The sequence below is a fragment of the Cryptotermes secundus genome, unplaced genomic scaffold (assembly GCF_002891405.2).
Source record: "Cryptotermes secundus unplaced genomic scaffold, Csec_1.0 scaffold1101, whole genome shotgun sequence".
Taxonomy (NCBI): domain Eukaryota; kingdom Metazoa; phylum Arthropoda; class Insecta; order Blattodea; family Kalotermitidae; genus Cryptotermes; species Cryptotermes secundus.
Window position 1 is genome coordinate 158250 of NW_019731285.1, and position 24431 is coordinate 182680.

The 24431-nt window shown below is 40.1% G+C and overlaps 1 long non-coding RNA gene across 2 annotated transcripts in view; it reads left to right on the plus strand.

Annotated features, from left to right (window-relative positions):
* The first annotated feature begins 2652 nt into the window (after positions 1–2652).
* Positions 2653–24431, plus strand: part of LOC111866956 — a 131187-nt gene continuing 109408 nt past the window's right edge. For both annotated transcript variants that reach the window (XR_002843253.2, XR_002843252.2), the window contains exons 1-2: positions 2653–2807; positions 24212–24312. This is a non-coding gene — a long non-coding RNA (uncharacterized LOC111866956). The remainder of the gene's footprint in view (positions 2808–24211; positions 24313–24431) is intronic.

Below are 24431 nucleotides of genomic sequence, written 5' to 3' on the forward strand. Positions count from 1 at the left end.
AAACTAGGATAAACAAATAAATTACTACTCATCGGCTGAACACAAATAAAGGCAACTGAAAGACGGTGAAGAAGGGGAGCAGAAATGGCGTAAATCATATGATAGATGTTGGAAGCTAAAAATAAACATGAAAGGATACGTAAAAAAAACAAAGCTGACCCTGCAAGAGGCCGTGGAGGCCCATAGGGTTCTGAGACGTCGAGGCTCCCACATTTTCTAGCCAATCAATTCACAGATGGCGGTGAGGCTGTCAGTCTTTTACACCGGCCGCCCTTTAACCCCCAGAAAGATCCCCGGCACTCATTTCTGTTAGAGGCTGAGTCGATCCCAGGGCCATATTGCTGCTGGAAGGATTAGGTTAATTTGAAACTCCAACGACATCCTCGGGAATCGAACCCGCAACCTTCCGGCTTGTAGCACAGTGTCTCAACCAACTACGCTACCGCGTTCACCTCCGAAGGATACGTGAATGAAAAAAATGATCACAAAATATCTGAATGAGAGGGAAGCAGGAGTAAAGGAGATGAAAAGACCTGAAATAGGGGAAGGAAAACGAAGAGGGGAAGTAAAATAACATTTCTGTACAGGTAGATTTGCCGACATATTTACCCTCTTCCCTGCTTTTAGTAACGTAAGTCTGACAATATGACCCCTCTCAAGAAAATGTGTGCATGTTTGTGAGATCTGGGGCATGTAACAGACATTGTCTGATAAATGAAGCGACAACATATTTAATTGTTTCATTTTCATTGTCAGTGGCAGTAACTGGAGCAACGCGGATCTGCTCGAAGCACTTCAAATGCGACTAATGAAAACATTCACTTGCTTACCGCTTGATAGGGAAGGCCCATAACAGGGGCACCCAAGGCGCTGCAACTAAGATAAATCGTAGCTAACTGCTACGTCAATGTTTTCGTTTATTATTTCCTGTGCCAAGCCATCATTAATGATAACATTAGTCAACTGTGTTGCTGTGGTAACGTTAAAGAAAATTAACTTAAAATAAAGACGTGTTGACCCCTAAACTTTTTACTGTGACATGAGACCTGAAAGCCGGAATAATCCATTACCAGACAACGGCTCGCTAACATACGTTTCCATGACAAGCCCCTGAGGTAAAGCCGCAGAGGCGTGAAGCTGATCATCTAGTATCGTGGTCAAGAAAAGTGGACATATACCTCCACTCCCCAATATGTCTTCATGGCGTATTACTTAAATAGTTATGCACAGGTATTTACCTTTACCTATATATTTTCTATACAAATAAATTACATAATTTATCCTCTGTTCAAATGGCAGTAGATTACCGCAATAGTTATATCCACCTTTCTGCATAGATAGGCGTAAGGAAGGAAATGGTTTTGTTGAATTGGGCTTATCGATCATGTCTAGTGACGATGGATATAGGCCAAATCATGTTCACTGTAACACGCTCTTGTCTCTGCCGGCAAAGTAGTATCTCTCTTTATCAGATACCAGGCCCAAAATCGTAAGTTTCATTGTAACTGTTGGGAATTTACAAGGGAAACATATTATAGAGGTCTCTGCTCTTTTATTCATTCTAATGTATTGCCTTTTTGTTATACGCCAACTACGTTTGGCGTATTTTGCATTTTTATGTGTCCTTTGTATTTATTTTTTCTTTTCAAGCAAGAGCGGTTGTTCGTGTAAAGTGGACACCAGTTGTATAATCTAGATTTTTCTGTGAAGGAACGTTATTATGTTTTTAAGAGAGGTCTGGAGGGGTAAGTTGTAGCTGCCTGGTATTTCATGCCTTCTATTTTTTTTTTCGTCAAATCAATGCAATAAGAGTAAAGTCTATGGGAGTTATTTTAGTAAACTAATTCATCTGAAATTTAGCGGTCTGCAATTAGAACACCCATGTTTTACTTCTTTAATGTTGGGTAGGTGGTTATGAGGATAAGGGTAACATGTTTACAATTACAGTTAGTCCAAGCTGTCCTATTTCACGAGCTGGTAGAAAATAATACCAATGTTATTTCATTTTAAGAGCATTCCTGCTTCTGACAGCAAGTGTTGACGTTAATATTACACAACAAACATGATATTGAAATCGTTACCGGTAAGAACATTACTGTGTTCTGGGGCATGGAGTCATGTAACGTTACCTAAGTTTCGGGGACTGTGCTGCGTCCATTTTCAGAGTATTTGCTTCCATTATTGACTACGACGCCATGGAGAAGCCTACAGCCGCGGCGTAAGACATTAGACTTATGAGAGAGGCCGAAGATTCCTCCGAAACGTCAATAACTCTCCACAAGACTAAAATATTGTTATCGCAGAAGAAAATAGTCCTCTTATACGTCCGTGTGAGAACCCAAGACTTTGTGTACCAGCTGTGCTCCTTGCGGGCCAGTTTCATTTCGCTGTTTTTTAGCCTGTCAAATGGCTTCTCACATTCCATGATTAATTTTTTTTTATTGTCCCTGCCTTTAGTTTTACGGCGAGCCCTGTCATGACGGGGCAGAGAGGGGTACGGGCCGTCCCCATGCTGATGCATAACAACATGCGCTGGAAATACCGACTCAGAGTCCCATCCAATCCCAACTTTTTTTCCCCCTATTATTATTACCGTGCTACCTGTTGGGAATGCGCCTTGCCCCTCTCCGCCCGGCCAGCAAGCCAGCGCTGGTAGCGATCTCTGCTCGACACGGAGCGGACTACTAGCTCTATCCCGGACAATACAGTGCGAGCGAGTGTACAGGAGCCAGCAAGTTCGTCATCTGTCGTGACATCGTGCCTACATCCTGGGTTCCAGCAATCTCCGGGACTTTACACTCACTCAGGTAGGCTCGGCGCGTTACGTGGCGACGTCAGGGTTTCCTTAGGAGTGAGTGAGTTGTCGTGTACTGCCAGACGGCAAGTGGCTCGGCCTCCAAGTGATGGCTGTTGCTTCTCAGACGTCGTCGCGAGGCGTCTTGCTCTTGCGCACAATGTTCCTATACTCGACGACGCTTTCTCCTAGCTTCTGCTTGGCGGTGTCGGGGACTTCGGTACCGCGGGCGAGAGGGAGATAGGGAGCGGGGGTGGTGGCGGGGTGAAGGAAGGGGTTTACGAGAGAAAGGATTCTCCTCTGCGCTGCGACTCCTAACAAGATTACTTCGGCTCCTCTGTTTGAGTATAATTAAATCTCGTGCAACACCTCCAAGCATACTCGGCCCCCCTAGTGAGTCGACCTAGGAACTGCCCTCTTCAGTTCTCTATCTTAACTATCCTAGTCCACCCCCTTAGTTTCGTGGGGGAGGGTTGAGTAACTCATTGCGATATATAGTCTACAGACCTCGTCATGTCAGAATCTTGCCGATTGTAGAGCTAAGATCTTGCAGAAGAGGAAGAGGGGGAGACAGACTGCACTAACTTGAGATGCTTGGGTCCAGTATTGATTAGACGCTCGACGACATGGCGGACGCTACAGACGCGGCGTAGGGAGCCCCAGTTATACCCTTTAGTAGACGCGAATATTAATAGAAATGCTTAACTCTAATAAGTATGAACATCACTCATGTTGTTGTGTTTCTATTTATAGAAAAGATCTGCGCATTTCTTGAACATACCTGTATTCCGTTAATGTTGAGTTCACTCTTATCACGTCTTCTCGCAATACACACAGTTCTTTTTCACAGTTCTTATTTTAGTTGTGTATTAATGAAGTCATTCACCTTTTTCAGATTCCGGTAATCACAACGTGTCGTTAATAACTTTATAATAAAGCGAAATAAATTATTTCAACAAACTTAATAAATAATACGTTTTGAGCTTGAATTTATGCCTACTTGTCACCTAGAAAACATGGCCGCTTCTGTTTTTTTTTGCGACTAGTTAAATTATAAAAACTTCCGTGTGCTGCACTCTATATGCAGTTCTGTAATGTCACATAATCTTGCGTCTGTTATTAATTTGTCTGCACGAATTATTGAATTAACTCCTAGACCATCACTTACTAGGATAACTGAATTATATTCCAAAATGATCATTTCCTCTTTGTCGACAGTTTGAGTCAAACCGGCCATGATGGTCAGAGCAAATCGATTTTGTGAATGAAGCATTAAGGTTGACCAATGTTAGAAGCACATATGCTTTCTGGACGTAACGCGCGAGTAGACAGACTTGTATAATATACTGTAGGCTATATATTATATATATCTCATCACAGCCTTCACGCCGGGCTGCAATTATAATTTAATCTGGGTCTCGGATACAAGTTTCAATTACGCTATTCACGACGAGACGACTATCGAAACCAAAACCCCAAATCTAATAGAAGCTAAGCTTACGCTTGCGTCATGAATCACTAGACCTTCCTTGAAACCCGACTTACTGTGTGATTATACCGCGTATGACCCATATCTTAATTTTATATAAAGTGACACTAAATAATCACGATTAATAATAAGACACCAAAGGGAAGGATGTTAATGTATTTACTAAGTAAAATGAAGTATAATTTTGTTTGTGAAAATAACATGTTTTATTCAAGAGCATATAATTGCGTCGCTGTTCTAAAGCATGTCTTTTTTGTTATTAAACGAACTAAAACAACACATTTAGTTAATTGCTTACGGCTGTTCAAAAGGGGGAAAACTGTGCAAGAGAGGACGCGGTGCTAGAGTTTTTGTAAACCAAGGGTCATTTTCTAAAGTTACATAAAGTTTAAAGCGTTGAAATAGGAGAAAAAACGCATTTACGTTGTAAAGCAATACGACTTAATCTTATATTTTTAATTGTGGTAGTGCTGTAGAGAATATTATAAATTAAATTTTCTCTTTTTCTTTTTTCCTTGGCACTACAGCCCCAGTGGGCCTAGGCCTACCTCCATGAACAAATTTTCTTTTACTAGGAACAATTTTATTATTACTTCTAGCCTATTATCTTACAAGAAAAAACTGCTCTACAAAATTTCGCACAGACTTGAGTTATAACAATCAGAAATAAAACTTTCTGCGTGGCATGCATCCTGTTGTGTGTTATGGTATTGCAAATGGGACCGCCTACACAACAATAGTATCTACGGATATAAACAGAGACAAATCGACACTCATGTATAACCACTCTTTTACTGTGCAAAGGTGTTCCGCTACATGTTTCGACTTTCCAAGGTCATCATCATCATCCGTACTTACAAGAAGTCAGTCTTAGTATTTGATTTGTATTTCAATATGCGTCCATATTATTAATTCTTTTGGATAGAGAATACTATCTCACTGCTAAGTATATCTAATACTATCTAAACATAATTTAAAATGTATTATTTGAGTATTTTAATGTGTATTTATGAGATATATTGAACAATAAGTTAGTATTCGATTAAGAGAAAACTGAATTCAGGTGATGCTTTTTACCATTCAGTCCAGAGCCTTTTATCTTCTCGTCTGCTGTCTAAACACATGAAAATTAGTTTATAAAAAATATAAAATTTCCTTTGGTTCTGCATGGGTGTGAAACTTGGTCTCTGACAGAAAGGGAGGAACATAGACTGAGGGTGTTTGAGAACAGGGTGTTGAGAATATTTGGACCGAAGAAAGATAAAGAGATGCAAGATTGGAGAAAATTGCATAACGAGGAGCTTAATAAATTTTACTCTTCGTCAAGTATAATTAGAAAGATCAAGTCAAGGAGGATGAGGTGGGTAATAGGGGACAAGAGGAATGCTTATAGGATATTGGAGGGAAAACCATAAGGAAAACGACCACTGGGAAGACCAAGACGTAAATGGGTGAACAATATTAAAGTGGATATTAGAGAGATAGAATGGGATGGTATTGATTGGATTGAGCTGGCTCATGATAGGGACCAGTGGAGGGCTCTTGCGAACAGGGGAATGGACCCTCGGGTTCCATAAAGTGCTGGGAAATTCTTGAGTAGCTGCAAAATTGTGTGATTAATATAATGTTGCTAAATATTATGTTATACAAATCGAATTAATATATTTAATAGACTTGTCAGTGATAAATGGCGATTATGTAATAAACACGATAATCCCCTTATAATAATTGAACGTTGAATTGATTGGGGCTGTCACGGTAGATTTGAACACGTACATCCAAAGAGCAAGTTTTGTTTTAAAAAAAATTGATTTATTACTGAAACAGAACATAAAATGAGCTTACAAACTCGGTGTTGTAATTCTGTTGAAGACTAAAGAGAAATCTGTTTTTGTTGTAAACATTCATTATGTACATTCATTATGTACATTGGAATGAGTACCTTAACATGTGACATCAGAAGATGTCTTGTTTTAACTATGAGGATTACTATAACCTGGGATGTGAAGCCGTGTAGTCTGGTGTATAGTTACCTGCGTGTCAGAGGAGAAACATCATAAAATCTTATTTAACTTATTTGATAAAATTATATAGACTTAATTTTTCAATTGACTGATGAATTTACTTTATTTTTCGAGAGTCACTTTGGATTTTAAATTGCCGAGATTTTCATTTTTTTAAATCTGCCACTTTATGCTCGAATAAATTTTAGTATTATGATAGCATATTAAACAATTAGAGTATTTTTTGGGAAATCTCTGAAATTTTAAATAATTTAGAATATATTTGTTGCTTTTTAATTGCTGCTTGGAATCGGAAAATATATGAAGATTTGTTAAACTAATTTTGTATCAGCTACTGAGAGTGCTTAGTAAAAGCGAGAGTGTTATTTATAGAGAGGAAATGTAGAGACTGTAAAAATGTTGAGTTATGCAACTGAACTCGAAATATCAGAAATAAATCTGTTTTAGTCACTTTATATAAGTTCATATTTTAACTTTTAACACAGAATGATAGAAATATACCACATATTTAAACATTAAATACTCTGAAAATTTGTAAGTAGAGTGCATTTCTTTTTGTGTTTCATATGACGGTCAGAAAAAAAAGAAGAAAATTTCCCTATAAAAATATTAATATCTTCTAAAATGAAATGCATCTGCATAATGTATTTGAATTCAGTTCGTACCTCATAGGAAAGACATTACGTCTCCGCTACAAAGATCAACCAGTTAACGCATAACGTGACACAAAGGGATAACAACTTTGCCACAAAAATTACATAAAACACACTATTTATAACATACTCAGCTACATGCTTTTATATTGAGCATGTCAGGCCCATTAATGTAACACACGCAATTCGATATGCTACATATAGTAACATTTTGTAATACAGTAGGTCGCAAGTTCGATTCTAAATGAGGTTATTGGATTTTTCAATTAACCTAGTCCCTCCAGCAGCACTATGGCCCTGGGGTCGACTCAGCCTCTAACAGAAATGAGTACCAGGAATCTCCTGGGGGTAAGGCTGACCTCACCGCCATCTATGAGCCGATTGTCTAGAAAATATGGAAGTCTCGACTCACAGAACCCTATGGGTCTTCACGGCCTGTTACAGGATTGCTTTATCTTCTAATTATTATTATTGTTATTAAATGTAAATGTCTTTGCTCTTTTATTTTGTTTACATTTGTGTTTCTTTTTCATTTTTCTTCTTTAGTAGTGCTGACTTTATAATTGGCCTCTGGGCTGTTAAGCTCGCATGTAAATATTTCAATAAATAATAATGATAATAATAATAATAATAATAGTAATAATTTCTAGTGTTCAAATGATATACACTACCTTGTTTTTGTTGCTTTGTTTTGTGTGCTTTTTATTGTTCTCATGCTAACTTCGTCATTAATTTATTAAGTCAGCACGTAATTAAATACAGCATCATCAAATTAAATTATCTCTGTACTTAATTAATTATCCACCACAACATGAAAACGTATGGAAGAATGTAGATATATCTCCACGTGTTATTAACCTGGTCACTAGCTAGAGGTGAGTGGTCAGTTTAACGCATCCGGCCGCTTTAGTCCCGAGAAATGAGCCCCAGGAACCCCAAATATTCTTATAACTTTAACAGTAAGTTCTAAAATATCCAGAATCCTAATTCAATCTGGTGTATAGTTTATTGGGTAGGAGGCTGGCTTGAACCCCAGAGCTTGTCTGGGAGCTGTCGGAAGCCGAACCCTAATTCCTCGGGTGTTCAACCCGAAATTATTATTATTATTTCCCCTTGTTTTCACACAGGCCTTACATATTTACTTACTAACATATCTGTGGACAGAATAGTAAATGCAGGGCACTCAGACATAATAGCACCGAATTAGCTCGCTTGGTTTATTTTGTCCGTCTGTATAGTCCTTGTGGTGATGGCGTACATAGTATAGCTATATTAGGACGCATAAAGGTAAATGCGGCTCATGACGTCAGTACAGGTCAGAGAGCGCAGACTTGCTAGTTCTCCGTAGCCACGGAACATCGTGTAGTAGCTTGCGCGAAGTTTGGGAGTCTGCGCACTGGAACAAAGCGAGACGTAAAAGTGAAACAGAAATAATGAAATAAATAAGAACCACAATACAAAGCTGTAAACTTTTATCACACTTTCTCTTTGATATTACAGACATACATAGCTGACAATCAATACGACTCGCTTTGTCTTTAAGATTACTGTTTTGTAGGAAGTAAGGCCATATATTTTTGTAATTAATTTAATGACGCATTATAGCGATAAAACTCAACGTTTGTATGCGAAAGGTTCTCGGTTTGAATATCCGCCGGGACATAGCTATAACGACTGAAGTTTTTCGTGGTTTTCCTCAGAACGTCCAAGAAAATAGCAGGAAACTACCTCGATTACGCCACAGCCCTTTTCTTCCAAACATTTTCAAATTGATCTGTCATCTACTCGATGATGAATATTCTAGCTCCTGATCGAGTCGCTAAATGACCCTGAAGAAATATTCCGAGCACTGACCACGCCGGCTTGAAGTTTATACTCTTTTCTGTCGCTCAGTGCTTACTTCGTGTGTTCGAATCTCGTCAGGGGCATAGATATATGTGTTCGTATTTTCTGTGTTAATGTTGCTTTGTGTAGTCTTTGTGACTGACCGATCGTCTATCCAAGGAATCATATCAGATGCATATAAATAAGAGCCCAAAATTTGGCAAATGGCTGGCCTTTGACCTCACTGGTTTGTCGTGCCATACAAGGAGCAGAGGAATTGTGTTTTCTTTTATGGAGTTTTCTTATCTATCTATCTATCTATCTATCTATCTATCTGCCCGACTACCCATCTACCTTCTGGACCTTGGTCGCATTTCTTTAGATTCCTAATCCTATACATAGTCGTTAGGACTCCTGGGACGGGTGATCAGCCCTTCTCAAGGTCGCTACCTACACGTAGAACAACACAAACACAGAATAAAAGCATACAGACATCCATGCCTCGAGTGGGATTCGAACCCACGATACCAGAGTTCGAGCGGTTCTTAGACCTCGCGGCCACTGTGTTCGGCAGTTTTCTTCTATAGCGCGATAAAAATAAAACAGGTTAGTAAATAAGTTAAAATGGCACCCGTAGTATACAGGGTGCACTTGTTAATAATAGGCCACCAAACGTTTTACAAGTATCACTCCATATTGTACAAAAAAGTCTATTCAGGCCTACAGGTACTTTGACCTTGTAAAGGTTTATGTTGTCGATTTAATTTATATGGACCAGGGGAAGAAATAGCTCCGCTGTTTTTTATGTGTGTTCAGTACAAGTTATATCACCAGACTTTTAACTTCCTACACGGAGAAAAAAAAAAGGCTCAGTCCCTTAAATTTATACCTGGCCAAGCGGTTAAAATGTTGGGTCATGAGCCATGTGATGATAGACCACGTGTTTTCATTTCTGATGTAAGGTAAGGGAGGGTATAACACGTGTCATCAATTTACAAAACACTTTGTGGCCGCGAAATTAAATAGAACAGCGGTTTGACATGGGTCTCTCTCTACCTGGCTTACCTTTACACTAAGGTAATTTTATTAATAGATATATATTTGGATTGCTATCTTTGAAGTTACGTCATTGTCTAATAGTAACTTAGACTATTACGTCACCACCAGATAGACACAAATATTCTATTTCAAGAGATGATGGCGGACAAAACCACCATGTCGTCCATACCGTTGAAAACACGTGGTTTCTCTTTCGTAAGGCTCGCTTCTCATGCTGTGACGTAAGCTCAGAGATATTTTATATAAATTAGAGCGTGAATTTGGCTCAATAAACTGTTGTTCCCTTATATTTTTTCTTGGTGTTCTGCTTTATTTGCGGTACGAGGTTGAGGCACTATGCTACAAGCTTGAAGGTCGCGGGTTCGATTACCAATGAGGTCATTAGTTTTCTTTCCTTCCAGCGCACTATGGCCCTTGGGGTGAATTCAGTCTCTAACAGAAATGAGTACCAGGAACCTTCCTGAGTAAAGGACGGCCAACACGTGAGATTGATAACCTCACCGCCATTTGTGAGCTGATTGTGTAGAATATGTGGGAGCCTCGACTTCCCACAATCCTATGGGCCTCCACGGCCAGTTACAGAGATAGCTTTACCTGTGCTTACCTGTATTCTATTTTATTTCGCAGTGCTGTAGTTAGCTACAACATACAGCTAGAAATGGTAGGATGATTGATGAATTGGAAGAGATTTGGAAGGAAGCGGTCTTCACGTAATCCGGATACATTTTCCTTTGCTTGGAGTATATATATATATATACATATGTGTAGCATAGTGGTTAAGACACTATGCTACAAGTCGGGAGGTCGCGGGTTCAAATACCAATGAGGTCATTGGATTTTTTTCAATTGACCTAATCCTTCCGCCCGGACTATGGCCCTGGGGTTCACTCAGCCTCTAACAGAAATGAGTACCAGGAATTAAATAAATAATTTTCCTGGGGAGTAAAGCGCGGCTGGCGCGTAAGTCTGACAACCTTACCGCCATCTTTGAGCCGATTGTCTAGATAATGTGGGACCCTCAACGTCTCACAATCCTATGGGCCTTCATGGCCTGTTGCAGGGACAGCTTTACTTCTGACTTTTTTTTACTATATACAGGATGTCCCAGGAGGAATGGACCAAACTTCGGGAGGGTGTTCCTTATGTTAAAGTATGCCGATACAACCCAAAACACCTATGTCCAAAGTTGAACGGTTACGGAGATAATGGCCAGAGAAGTGTCAAACTTTGACCGGTGTTACACACTTGTTGATTACAAAATACATATTAAAACTGGCAGGAATATGTGGATTCTGTAATGTTAATAATGTACGTAACATCAAACTAACTTGTGAGTGACGGAAAGCCATAAAATTGAAGTACGAAATACTCGCTCGCCATGTCATAATTGTCCTTAGGTTTCCAAGCACTATACATGACACATGACTGGCGAGCGATGACGTAATATGGCTGCGCTATAACCCGACCACATAACTGTAAACGTACATTCACAGGAAATCTCTTTTGGAATTTCGTTTCCATTATCTCATGTGGATTATTATGGAACCACGTATGCACATTTCGTAAATTATTTACACCATCCAGGGTAAAAGACGCCTCATCACTGAATAAAATGACGCTTAACAGTTCGGGATGAACTTTTTATCCAGTGGCACAAATCCATACGCTGTGCATGGTCGCCTGGTTCCAGATGTTGTACCATTTGATCATGGTAAGAATAACTCTTCATGATGTAAAGTTTGCCACACCTGAATACATGATACGCCGATGCGAGAGGCGATTCTACGAGTGATAGACGCGGACTTCACTGAACAATATCAAGAATGTGCTCTCGTGTGTCTATCATTCGTACATCCTGCCTTTCAGAGTGCACAGAAACACTTGCAAGAGAACCAGTATCACGCAATGTCTGGTGAATTCGCGTAAATACACTTCGAGATGGAATCCTTCGATCGGGAAAACGCCTTTGGTATTCTTCAACAGCAGCACGTGCATTGCGACCGCAAAATCCACACACAAAATGCATATCACAATATTCCACGTGTGAAAACACAAGAGGCATTTCAGCAACTCATCACACAACTAATTTACCACCCATTCACGACCCCGCCGCAACGTTCTGTGTAGGCTCTGGTAGGTTGCGCATGAGATCACGGCTAGTGTGACATCACCACACTCAAGTACAAACAGATAACAGTCACAGCTGACTGTCCACAGTGCGTGGACCTGCAAGAAGACCACACTTTTCTCGGGCCATTATCTCCGTAACCGTTCAACTTTGGACATAGGTGTTTTGGGTTATATCGGCATACTTTAACATAAGGAACACCCTCCCGAAGTTTGGTCCATTCCTCCTGGGACACCCTGTATAGATATAAATGTCATTTAAAAAAATTAACGAACTTTTTAGTGAATTAAAAACGAAAGAAGACTACAAGTGACCCAGCAGGTTGTTTTGGCGGTGGATCTCTTGAGTTATATTCTGGAGGTTTTGGGTTAGAACCTCGGATAAGACACCTCATATCGTGATTGTGGTTTTTTCTCCAGAGACGTGCTTAGAGACTTCTTCAGTTGTATCACAGCGGTTTACTTCCAAATCCTTCCTCTTCATCATCCTATCGTTAGAAGCTACATAACGTAAATACTGACAACATCGTAAAGTAACAAGCTGTCTCGTGATTGAGTGTGAATATAGATGGGGTTTTGATTGATAATCGGATTTAACTGAACACGTGTACACACAACTCGTAACTACAAGTAACTGTAGCGCTATTGCTAATTCACACGTCCTGAAATTCACTACAGTCTTCTCAGTCTGATGTGTCTTCACCAGTCGTTGCCTGGTAGCGGCTTCGAACGGCGGACTTTCCCTTTCCTCTGGGTTCCTGAACTATTCCCGTGCCTTAGCTACCAGGTTCTAACAGCAACAGCTTACAAGGACTGAACCGAAGGAATCTTTAACTCACACTCACCAACCAACTCATTCCACTTCACTGGATCCCAGGCTGGCGGCCATTCCACAGCTACCTCCTACTCCTCTCACTGCCGTCTTAGGACTCTGTTCTAATGGCAGCTGGCCCTCGTTATATAGACTCGACACCGACCGCACAGAGAACACTGCTTCCAACAGATCTTCTATTGTTACGTGCTTGTTTGTTGCGGCCATTACCTAGCAACGGTCGTTGTTTATAGGACAGTTACTTAGTAAACGGCTCTTGTAGAGCTGCTTATTTTGTGATCGTTGCCTAACAACGGTCTTCATGCCACTATCTTAAAATGGAGGCGACATTTTCCTCTGAAACGTCGGATGGATTTCAACCGACTGCATGGCGTCATATGCAAGGAGATAGAATTCTTCATAAGCACCGCTGTGAGAACCTCAAATCTTACGGAATGTAGACAGAATTGATTAACTCTGCTTACTGTACTGTTGTGGCAGCTCTCTCCAGTCCTCGACGTCTTTCCATCCGTTCCTCTACCCACACATTTCACTGACACCACGTACCAAACTTTGCCTCGAATTTCGTCAGGGGTGCGAATTTTCCCAGAACTTTCTTAAGAAAATTGCGAAATAGAAAAAAAAGCGGAAGTTGCCTAGAAAAATTAACTAAGCTCCATGCCGTTAACATGTGTGGAGGAGTGAAGGTAGAGCTCTAGGCATTACTGACTTCGATGAATTTGATTTGTTTCATTTTGGTCCGTCACACTAACAGTTACAATTACAAACATTGTGTACTTGGACATTACATGTGTATTTGATTGACAACTATTGTGATTTTTTTTTCCTGTGGCGCTACAGCCCCAATTTGGGCCTAGGCCTACCTCCATGAAACTCTCCGTTTCACTTCGGTTTACTAGATCTTACACATGCTGTAGGACTCCTTGGGCGAGTGATCAGCTCGTCGCAAGGCCTCTACCTGTAGACAAACACAGAAAAACGCACACAAACATCCATGCCCTAAGTGGGATTCGAACCCACGATCCCGGCTTCCGAGCGAGCGAAGACAGTGCATGCCTTAGACCGCTCGACTACCGTAACCGGCCAACTGTTGTGATAGTGGTTTCAAAAAAGTGTTTGGTGCCTCTGAAGATGATCCAAATGGATCGAAACATGTGAGGCTAGTGAATCATGAAGTGAGAAAACTGGAATAGTCACATTGGACGGACTTGTCTTTTGTAATTGTATTGACTTCGACTTTAAGTGTAGGTGAGTGGTCAGCTTCACACATCGGCCACTTTACCCTGGGGACAGAGCACCCGATACCGACTGACTGTGTGTACCCCAGAGACGGCCTAGGCAATACAAGGAAGAGAGAAAACTACTTCTATACGTGGAATAGAACCCCGATTCCTTGGTCATACAGCTCTTAGCCTAATTACTTTACTGATTAAGGTATCCCTTTCCAAAAAAGTATATATTTTTTTAAGATTTTAAGAAATAAATTTATGAATATTTTTATATAGGGAACGACGTATTATTTATTTGTGTTATATAAAAATATAATTTTCTGTAGTGTGCTATAGTTGTATATAATCCTAATGATTCCTTTCCTTTCAAAAGAAAAATTATTTCTGAAATATTTTAATATTCTTATAAAGTAAAAAAAAAAAGTAAAGGCATCCCTGTAACAGGCCGTGAAGGCCCATAGGGTTCTGAGACGCTGAGGCTCCCACATTATCTAGACAATCGGCTCAAAGATGGCGGTAAGGTTGTCAGCCTTACGCGCCGGCCGCACTTTACCCCCAGGAAAATTATTTAGTTAATTCCTGGTACTAATTTCTGTTAGAGCCTGAGTCGACCCCAGGGACATAGTGCGGCTGGAAGGATTAGGTCAACTGAAAAAATCCAATGACCTCATCGGGACTTGAATCCGCGACCTTCCGGCTTGTAGCATAGTGCCTCAACCAACTACGCTACCGCGTGACCCTTTTAATTCATATACTAGTATTTAATATTAAAGGTGGAGCCTTGGAAAAGAAAAGAAAATTAAGAGAAAAGTAAACCAACTCCATGGATCAGGGATCTGTTTGGGAACGTAATAGTCGCTTAACTATCCAAGAAATTTCCAGCATTTTCTCTAACCTGGAAGTTCATTACCGAGTTCACAAGTGCACACTAATGGTACCTGTCCTCAGATTAATCCAGTAGTCCACACTGCCGTCCTATTTCTTTAGGGCCCGTTTTAATATTATCCTACAATCTACATCTAGGTCTTCGAAGCTGTCTTCTTCCTTCAGGCTTTCAGTGTCCAAACTCTGTATATTGGAAAACTAGCACGTTAGCTCTGCCAACTTTAGAACTTATATGTAAAAGCAAAATCTCTTCTTAGAAGATTAAAAAATATATAAATTTAAAAAAAGATAAAAAAACCCAACCGAAGGCTTACATTTCAAAATCAAAATACATAATTTAAAATCATGGACTTCTTGAAGTCAGATTCTAGAGTTAACGTAAGGAGTTTTATTTTAAAAATAAGTTTCTAAGGTTGGCAACGCTAACATGGCACACAAAATGTCGATAATCTTTAAAGTTTTTTGGATCACCAATTAATACATTAGTACCAAGTATTCTAACAAGTTTAAAGGCAAAATTACGGTTGAGATCTGGCGACAGAAACAAATAGCTCTGTCCTATACATCATATATATGTAAGAGGGAACGTTTTAAGTCCAGGAAATTGCTTATTACATACGGGGGTAGCTCTACCAACAACTTAGCAGAACATATTATATTTATTGATTTTGTGAACAAGTTTCCTCGACCTGTAGGGTATATAATACTGCAGGAACTTTCATAATATTTAGATTACCTGAGGCTATATGTTAGAGTTCAGTGTTTCGCGTGGAGAAGTAGGCTCGTTTGGCTCCACGGCACGTGAGCAACCAGGGGTATCCAATTCCATGCAGCCACTGGGAACACCCTTCTTTGAGGTTCTCACAGCGGTGATTACAAAGAGTTATATCATCTAGACTATAACATCTTTTAGTCTGTTGAAATTCAATCGATGTTTCGGATGAATATTTCGCTTCCGTCTTCAGGTTCAAAGATTAAATCACTCAAAAACAGTTTGAAGCATCAATTAGACTATAACATCTTTTAGTCTGTTGAAATTCAATCGATGTTTCGGATGAATATTTCGCTTCCGTCTTCAGGTTAAAAGATTAAATCACTCAAAAACAGTTTGAAGCATGTAGAAACCCTTTCGACGGACTATACAGTGTCATATCCTAAAAGATATAACTCTAAACGCTTAATTTTTTGTATAACTCCGTTTAATTTGGTAGACGGTACCAAAATACACGGTATCACGTACGGGGAGACCGTAATATTAATATTAATCTGCGACAAGAACTTCAAATTTCAAACAGTGTCCGAATAATTAGCGTGTTTCAGTTGTGTGATATATTTCCCTGCTCTTATCTCAGAGTACAGAGGACGATCGGCGATCATTGAACTGGAAAGAATTTTGAAGAAAGTTTTCGCTGCTTAATACTTAGAATAGCCCGTTCCCTGCCCGGTATTCGAACTGAGCGCCTCCGGGATGTAAGTGAATAATATTACCGCGCGGTTATTTCGATTGTGAGGCGGGGGGGGGGGGGGGGTTTCCCTTCTAACGTAACTACGGGTGCCTATTGGATCTTCTGCTTCCTGGTCCAAATTTCTTTGACTCTTTACAAATATGTTCTGATCCTATTTAACCAATTTCATGGAACTGAGCCCTTCTGGAGGAGCCGTCAATTCTGCAGCTACTCAAGAATTTCCCAGCATTTTATGGAACCCGAAGGTTCATTACCGTATTACAAGAGCACTCTACTAGTTCTTATCCTGAGCCAGATCAATCCAATCCACATCATCCCATCCTATCTCTCCAAGGTCCATTTTATTATCGTCCACCCACCTACGTCTTGGTCTTCCTAGTGATATTTTCCTTCTGGCTTTCCCACAGATATCCTATACGCATTCCTCTTCGCCTTATGACGGGCTGTTCGGGCGTCCAAGGAGTCCTACCAAATGTGTGGGATTAAAAAACTGAAAAGATGGCCAAGGTCCAACAAAGGATAGATGTAATTATTGAAACTGATACTGTACATTGCGATGCTGCAACTTTTATTCGCCTATCTTGTGATTTCTTACACTGTACATGATCGCGGGAGTTGTCGACTGAATTTAAATTTACAGGATAGTTTTTTTAAGTTGGTTATTTAATGACGCTGTCACTATCGAGAATAATGAATTAAAGAAGGATGATTCTGTCATGTAATGTAACACGCATGGGAGACAACAGGAAAGCATACAAGCTTTTGGTGGGAAAATTGGAAAATAAGAGACAACTAGGAATGCCTACACGCAGTTGAAAACAATAATAAAACGGATGTTATAGAAATGGGATGAGCTGATACGGACTGGGTTAATCTGGCTCATGTTAGGGACTAGTGGGGAGTTCTTGTGAACACGGTAATGGACAGTGGGATTCCATAAAATATTAGGAACATTTCTGAATAGTCAAGTGACAGGTGGCTTCTCAGGAAGGACTCCACTTCATGGAGTTAATTAGTCAGACAGTCAATATCGAAACTACATAGCCTCGATCAGAGGATCTTAATGAATATAAAGAAGTTGGTGGAACGGAAATTGGCAGAGGACCCAAAATCCCACGTAACTCGACAGTATCGAGGAATCGAAACAGGACCGCCACGTTATGCGGTGGATGATTTATGTGGAAATCAAATACAGTATTAAAATTACAGTCAGTGTCTGTTTATTTCTGTTCAGTTTTGTGGTGTAATACTCTTACATTATTCTTTGTCCTTGTTAGTTTTCTGTTCTTAATAGTAAAGCTGGCTGCGGGCTGGATGACCAAGGGGTCGAAGTTCCAGTTCTGGTGGGGACAAGAATTTCAGTTCTCTATGTCGTTCAGACCCGATCTGAGGCCCAACCAGCCTTACTATCCAATGGGTACCGGGGGCTTTTTCCCCGGGAGTAAAGCGGCAGGAGCGTGTAGCTGACCACTCACATCCAACTAGTGCCGAGGTCAAGAAAGCGTGGATCTATACATACACTCCCCCATACGTCATCGTGGTGTAGTATTTAATTAATTAAGCACAGGAACAACTTTAAATGTATATCCTGTAGCTAGTTATATAAAGAAGCACAATGCTATGATGACGTATGGGGGAGTGGAAGTATATCTCCACCTCGTCACTAGTTGGAGTTGAATTGTCAGATTTACACCCTTACAACTTTTCCTCGAGGATACGGGGTGTTGTAGCTATTGAGTAGGCAGCTAGATGGGCCCAAAATTTGGTCTGGACTGTACGGAGAAGAGAAAATGTCTGGACCCTGCCGGGAACAGAACTCCGGTCGACCAGCCCGTAGCCCGTCGCTATACGGACTGAGATTTCCCGTCTCATATTCTAATGTTAGTTACATAAATATGCCATCTTGCGTGTTGCATGGACGCACCTGACAATAGTCGAAAAGCGACCGAAGCATATTGTGTCAGCGTAGTACTGACAAGTGCAAATTCTTAAATAGAAGTCAGACAACCTTAGAGAATTAATCGAGGTACTGGAGTCGGCGGCACAAAACAACTAAGTAAATTTAGTTCTAATAAATTTATAATAAAATAATATAAATATTGTAACATATATATGCGTTGCTAAGGAACAGCTAGGCAAACACCTTCCCGCGAAAAGAAAATTCTTGGCCAATAATAGGCGAAGTGTTTTCCGTTGCCAGGCAACACACCTGTAAAGAACCTTTAGCTGGGTGCTTTACATCAATATCAGACATATATTGCAAGGCAAAGAGGAGTAAACAAGTTTCGTCGGCAAAAGAGGCTGTGTTTTGTATGTGGTCCGTGCGTAGGCTATATAACGAGGTTTACAGAATAACACCACAACACCAGCAGTCCTCCGTGTGGAGGCGGGGTCGAATACCTCCACCGTGACCCTGCGAGTCGAAGGAGGCGACAAAAATGGAAGTCTCAAATCTGAGACAGTAAAATATGGTCGCGAGTCCCAAGGGACTCGGACTCGAGAAAGACTGCGCTGGCAAGTGCCAGCAGCATGTACAAAAGACAGGCCCGTCCTCTCGTCAGAGAGGGCGCCCCACAAAAGCAAGACAGTAACTGTCAGACAGTAATAAATATCTGGTCATGAGCCCGAGATGGGCCTGGACACCAAGATTTACTGACTGACTGAATGACCGCCAGTCGCAATGTGACTTTGACTTTTACACCAGCAGTGCAGCAGTTGAGTTAAAGAGGGCAGTTCAAGGCAGTTGAGAGACTAGTGCGGAGTGTAGTGCAGTTGTGACGTTTACACGGTTCAAGAGAAGATCATAAGGCTAGCGAAGATAACGGACTGACAGGAAGAATCCAGTAGCAGAGTTCCGGAGGCTACAAAGGAAGATTGGAAATGAAATGTGAATAAGTTACTTTATTATTTCTTACTGAAAACCGTCACAGCACAACAATAATTAATACGTGTAAGTAGCTCTAGGAGATACTTTTGCTACGTGTTTCGGCCTTCAAAAGACCATCATCAGACAAATACATTAAATTTTCGTTATTAATTGCATGTCAATTATAGGATAAAGTGCTAAACTTCCAAGTGTATAAAATGGTATAAAACGAATATAAAATATAAATTACAATAAAAGTCGAAGTCTTAAAATAACCAGTTACATAGTCAAAAGTATATTTAAAAGTTGTATATGCGATGGTATTTGGAAGCTGGCAGTTGTAATCGTGATATATGTAATGCCTATAAGGACATATTATATACACAATGGCTGATATGGGGTTCGGAGGCCCGTTGTTATGTTGTATGTTATTATTTAACATTTGATACTATTTGAGGGGCGACTTCGATGTGTAAATTTCCGATCTGATGGAGGAATAGATTGCAACGTTACTTTATGTCTTATTGTTACAGTAATAATTTTGAGTGCTATAAATTTTGTAGTTACGACTGGTAGTTATCCAATAAATTAATAGCCAATCCAAACCCTCGTCTTAGTCACTAATACACGTGACAACATTAACAAGAAATTCCGGGAAGACCTAATCGTCTGCTTTCTTTGATAAAACACGGACTGCATGGGAAACGAAAGAACTAGAGGGAGAACATACAGACGTATAGGGAGCAAGGCGATTGATAAGCCTCATAACCTTAAAAAAATTAGGAGGTACACAGACAGATATAGAGGCACAGAAGGTAAACAGACAGCAACGTTTATCTCATGAGCCTCATTTTATTTCTTAAAAAAGAGGATAAAATAGGCTCAAAACCATCTGATGTTGATCCACTGAACCGAATCATGGAACGGTAGAATGAGACAATAAAATATATTGAACCATTAACACCGTTGACACTATGCTATTTTGTGTCAACAGTCCCAGAAATTAAAATAATTATGAATAAACTTAGAGAATAAGTCTTGGTAGAGAAGACGGAAACACAACAGCATTTGATCCATAACACAGCAAGATTTTTCAACATGGAATTAAATGTATTCTAAGCGCAGTATGTAAGGAACATTTTAACTCCTTGTTCCTTGGAATTTGAAGTTGATTTATAGGACTCCTCCAGTCATAACAGTATTACACGGAAAAAAATTACTCGAGTTGATCCCACGTTAGACTCTCAAGATATTTCTGCCCTTTTTTCCGCAGAGAAGCTTAAAGTAAAGAGCGGTCAGTNAGTATATGCAGGCATTTAAAATATATCCGTGGCGACCAGGTTTCCTCATCATGCATACCCTCACTCGCTCATGGAGCTGAGCCCTTCTTGAGAAGCCTCCTATTGTGCAGGTACCAAGATTTTCCCAGCATTTTATGGAACCCGAAGGTTCATTATCGTGTTCACAAGATCCCTCCACCGGTCCCTATCCTCAACCAGATCAATCCAATCCACACCATCCCATCCTATCTCTCTAAGATACGTTTTAATATCTTCCGCCCACCTATGTCTTGATCTTCCCAGTGGTCTCTTTCCTTCTGGCTTTTCCACCAACATCCTACATGAATTCCTCTTCTCCCCCATTCCTGGTACATGCCCAGCCCTTCTCACCCTCCTTGACTTGATAATTGTAATTATACTTGGAGAAGAGTACAAGTTATGAAGGTTCTCATTATGCATTATTCTCCAACCTCCCGTCACTTCAACTTCATCATGCGTACCAACCTGTGAAAACCGTTCCATGCTGGAAATGTTGTCCATCGTAAACGTTTTCCTGTGTCGCGAAATTTCCTTAACAGTCTGTATTTTTGTTTCATTTGGTGCTTACTTGCCAGAGTAGGCACTGCTAAAGACTCATGAACAGCAGAAAATATTATATAAGGAAATTTTTATACGCCTCTTAACCATCTAGAGTACAACGGTAATTAAAAGTTCTGCTTTAACGTTAGAATTCTTTGGCTGTAGAGTGCATAATATTGGTTTCGTATAATCCTCGGAATAACCAGCAACTATATCCCTAAACAATACTGACTGATCGATGTTTGTGATGCAGATGCAGTGAGTTCCCTGCGAGGTACGAATTGTATTCTTAAATATTGTATAGACGAAATTCATGCTTCAGAAATTCCAACCAAACATTGTAAAGCCTCGTCAAATTTCTTCCCTCTACTCTTAGCGAAGTCCACTTCATAATCCTCAAACAACCATCTACCAGAAAGACAAGCGGGCATTGCCTGGGAACTTTCAAAGCAGGAAATTTTATCTGTGAGCCTTAAAGTGTTATTTCTTTCATTAATTTCCTTCCTTCACTTCTCATCTTCACGTTTGGAGAAACTGAAAACAATAAATTTGATTAAATCACTGAAAATTAAGCAACAGTGGGCACGGATAGTTTTTGTGTGTGTGACCGCTTGACAATAGTACGTGCCGTTGTCTCGTAACATTTACACAAAATTTATTAGAAAAACTTCAAGTTGGCGGTATGCTGATTAGAAGTCGATACGCATCTGGAAGTTTCTGAGACCAGTGATCTCGAAATAGGTTTTATTGTTTTCCTCTATATTCAAGCAAATGCTGAGATGGTTTCCAAGTTTTAGGTTGCTACTGCCTGCTTCTCACTCAGCCCTCCATATTTAAATTCATAAAAATATACCCCTTCGCTCTTGAGGGCCCCAAATTTCCTCTCCAAACTATGCCAGTCAGTTTACCGGAAAATCAAAATTACGCAACTCTTTTCTACAGTGATTCACGAAAGTTACTAATATGAACAAAAAATCGTTCATGTACACCCAGGCTAATGAGAATTGCTCATGTCCTAGGTAGTTTCCAAGCTCGCCTCTGACGTGTCAGGTCGTCAGGCTGGTATGTCCCCCGTGGTATATATATATANACCCGGGCCACCGCATTGGGAAGCACGGTCAGTGTTCAGTAGAGTTGTGATGATGATGTTCAGAGATTCCTTTTATAGTCAGAAGAACAACAATTCTTTAATGTGAATAAAATGCCTAAATATTTTAATTCTATATAAAAATAAACAAATAACATAACATTATCTGACTCTCTTAACAGTGAGAGAAAACGTATATAGGAATTATCGTCTTGGAAAACTGCAGCGCTGTTCGGAAAGAACGTCTGGATCATGGGATGCACCTGATTACCCAACCTGTCCACGTACTCCCTTGCAGTAACTCGGCCATGAATAGTAATAACGGGACCAACAAGTTACTACGATATTGCTGTTCAAACCATCACAGAACCTTCTCCGGGTTTCACTGTTGGAACCAGGTATTGCTTCCTTCAGTGTTCTCCAAATGTAAACTCTTCCTGATGTAGGGAAAAGCTAGAAGCACGACTCATCTTACAAAATGACACGAGTGTTTCCAGTTGTCTGATGTTCTGGTTTTATGGTCGTGACACAATCTCTATTTCGGAAGCCGTTCGAAATAGGACACATGTACATATAGTACATTTCTGCTTATAATGACCGTTATTATAACTTCCAAGAATATTGACTTTCCTCTTGGGACATTCTGTATATGGATATATACAGGCTACTACATGTATGAGAAAGTAAAGAGATGAAATTCAATGCTACTTGAGCATCCAAGAAATTTCCCTTTCTACATAAGATATACGTAACCACGTTAGCTCAGCTGGTATAGTGACTGCTACGGAGTGAACGATTCCAGGCAGTGAGAAGAGATTTTTCTGTTTTTCGTAGTGTTCACACAGATTCTGGGGCTCAGCCATTATTCTATTCAGTTGGTATCGAGGGTTCTTTCCCCCAGGATAAAGCTTCCATCTAATACCGAGGTCTGGAAAGTGTGCACCTTCTCTCCCACTCCCCATACGTCTTAATACATTTGGACTTAATTGAGTTATTAAGCATAGGCATAATCTTACACTTCTTAAATTTTTATTATGATGTAAAAAATCTTAGTTAATAGTTTTGACTTTGGAGACCTCAGCATTAGTTAAACACTGTGGTTTGTTCTGTAGTGTGTGTGTATGATTTAAAAAGAAACAGCCATACCGTGGTGACAAGGGACTCACCTGTCATGGTAAGGTGCTAAGGAGAATATTTGGACTGACGATAGGTGAAGGGACAGAAGGTTGGAGAAAACTGCATAAAGAGGAGCTTCATAACTTCTGCTCTTCACCAAGTAAAATTACAACGACCAAGTCAAGGAGAATGAGATGGATAGGTATGTAGAATGCATGGATTAAAATATGAATGCATACAGAATTTTGGTAGGAAAGACAGAAGGCTGGAGACTACTAGGAAGGCCAAGACGTAGGTGGGTGGATAATATTAAAATGGATCTTAGAGAGATAAGATGGTGTGGTATGGGCTGGATTGATCTGGCTCATGATAGCAATCAATGGAGGGCTCTTGTGAGCACGGTAATAAACCTTCGGGTTCCGTAAAATGCTGGGAAGTTCTTGAGTAACTGAACTGACGGCTTCTCATGAAAATTTCATCTCCATGGATTGTCATAGGAAATTCGAAATTTTGAGAGCAGTAATGTACATTTACGTAGCCTTGCCTTGCTCCTTACTGACCTTCAAGTGAATGAGTTAAGTTTGATTTCAGATTCTCACAGCCGCGTCTACGGACAATGGGATGTAACACCATGCAGTCAGGTGGGATTCCACCGACGTTTCAGAGGATCATACTGTCTTAATCTTCAGGTTGAAAAATAGTACAGCAATTAACCAGTAAGAAGCACCAAACAAGCAAAGTTTGCTTTGTGTTGGTTACTTGCTTGGCCTATTCTTTGATACTGAAAAAGAAGGCAGTATATCCATCCGAAACGTCTGGACTTGAATGGCCTTATATCCCAGAAGATAACACTCTTGTAAATAAACTGAAATTACCTGCTTGTATCTTCTACTTGTTTTAGGAGCTGTGCCTGGAGTGTCTCCCTCGGTAGAGCGTGTTTTCTTACAAGAGAATTCGGAAACGTTTCCGTTCTTACTCCGGCAGTTCCATCGAAATATATTGGTAAGTTATTATGGATATCTGATATGTAGAACATGAGTATACAACATCACTTCATTGCCAGAGTTCCAGCTTCTTTCTTCAAGTATATAACTTCCGTGCACGCTTTCTCATCTTCACTT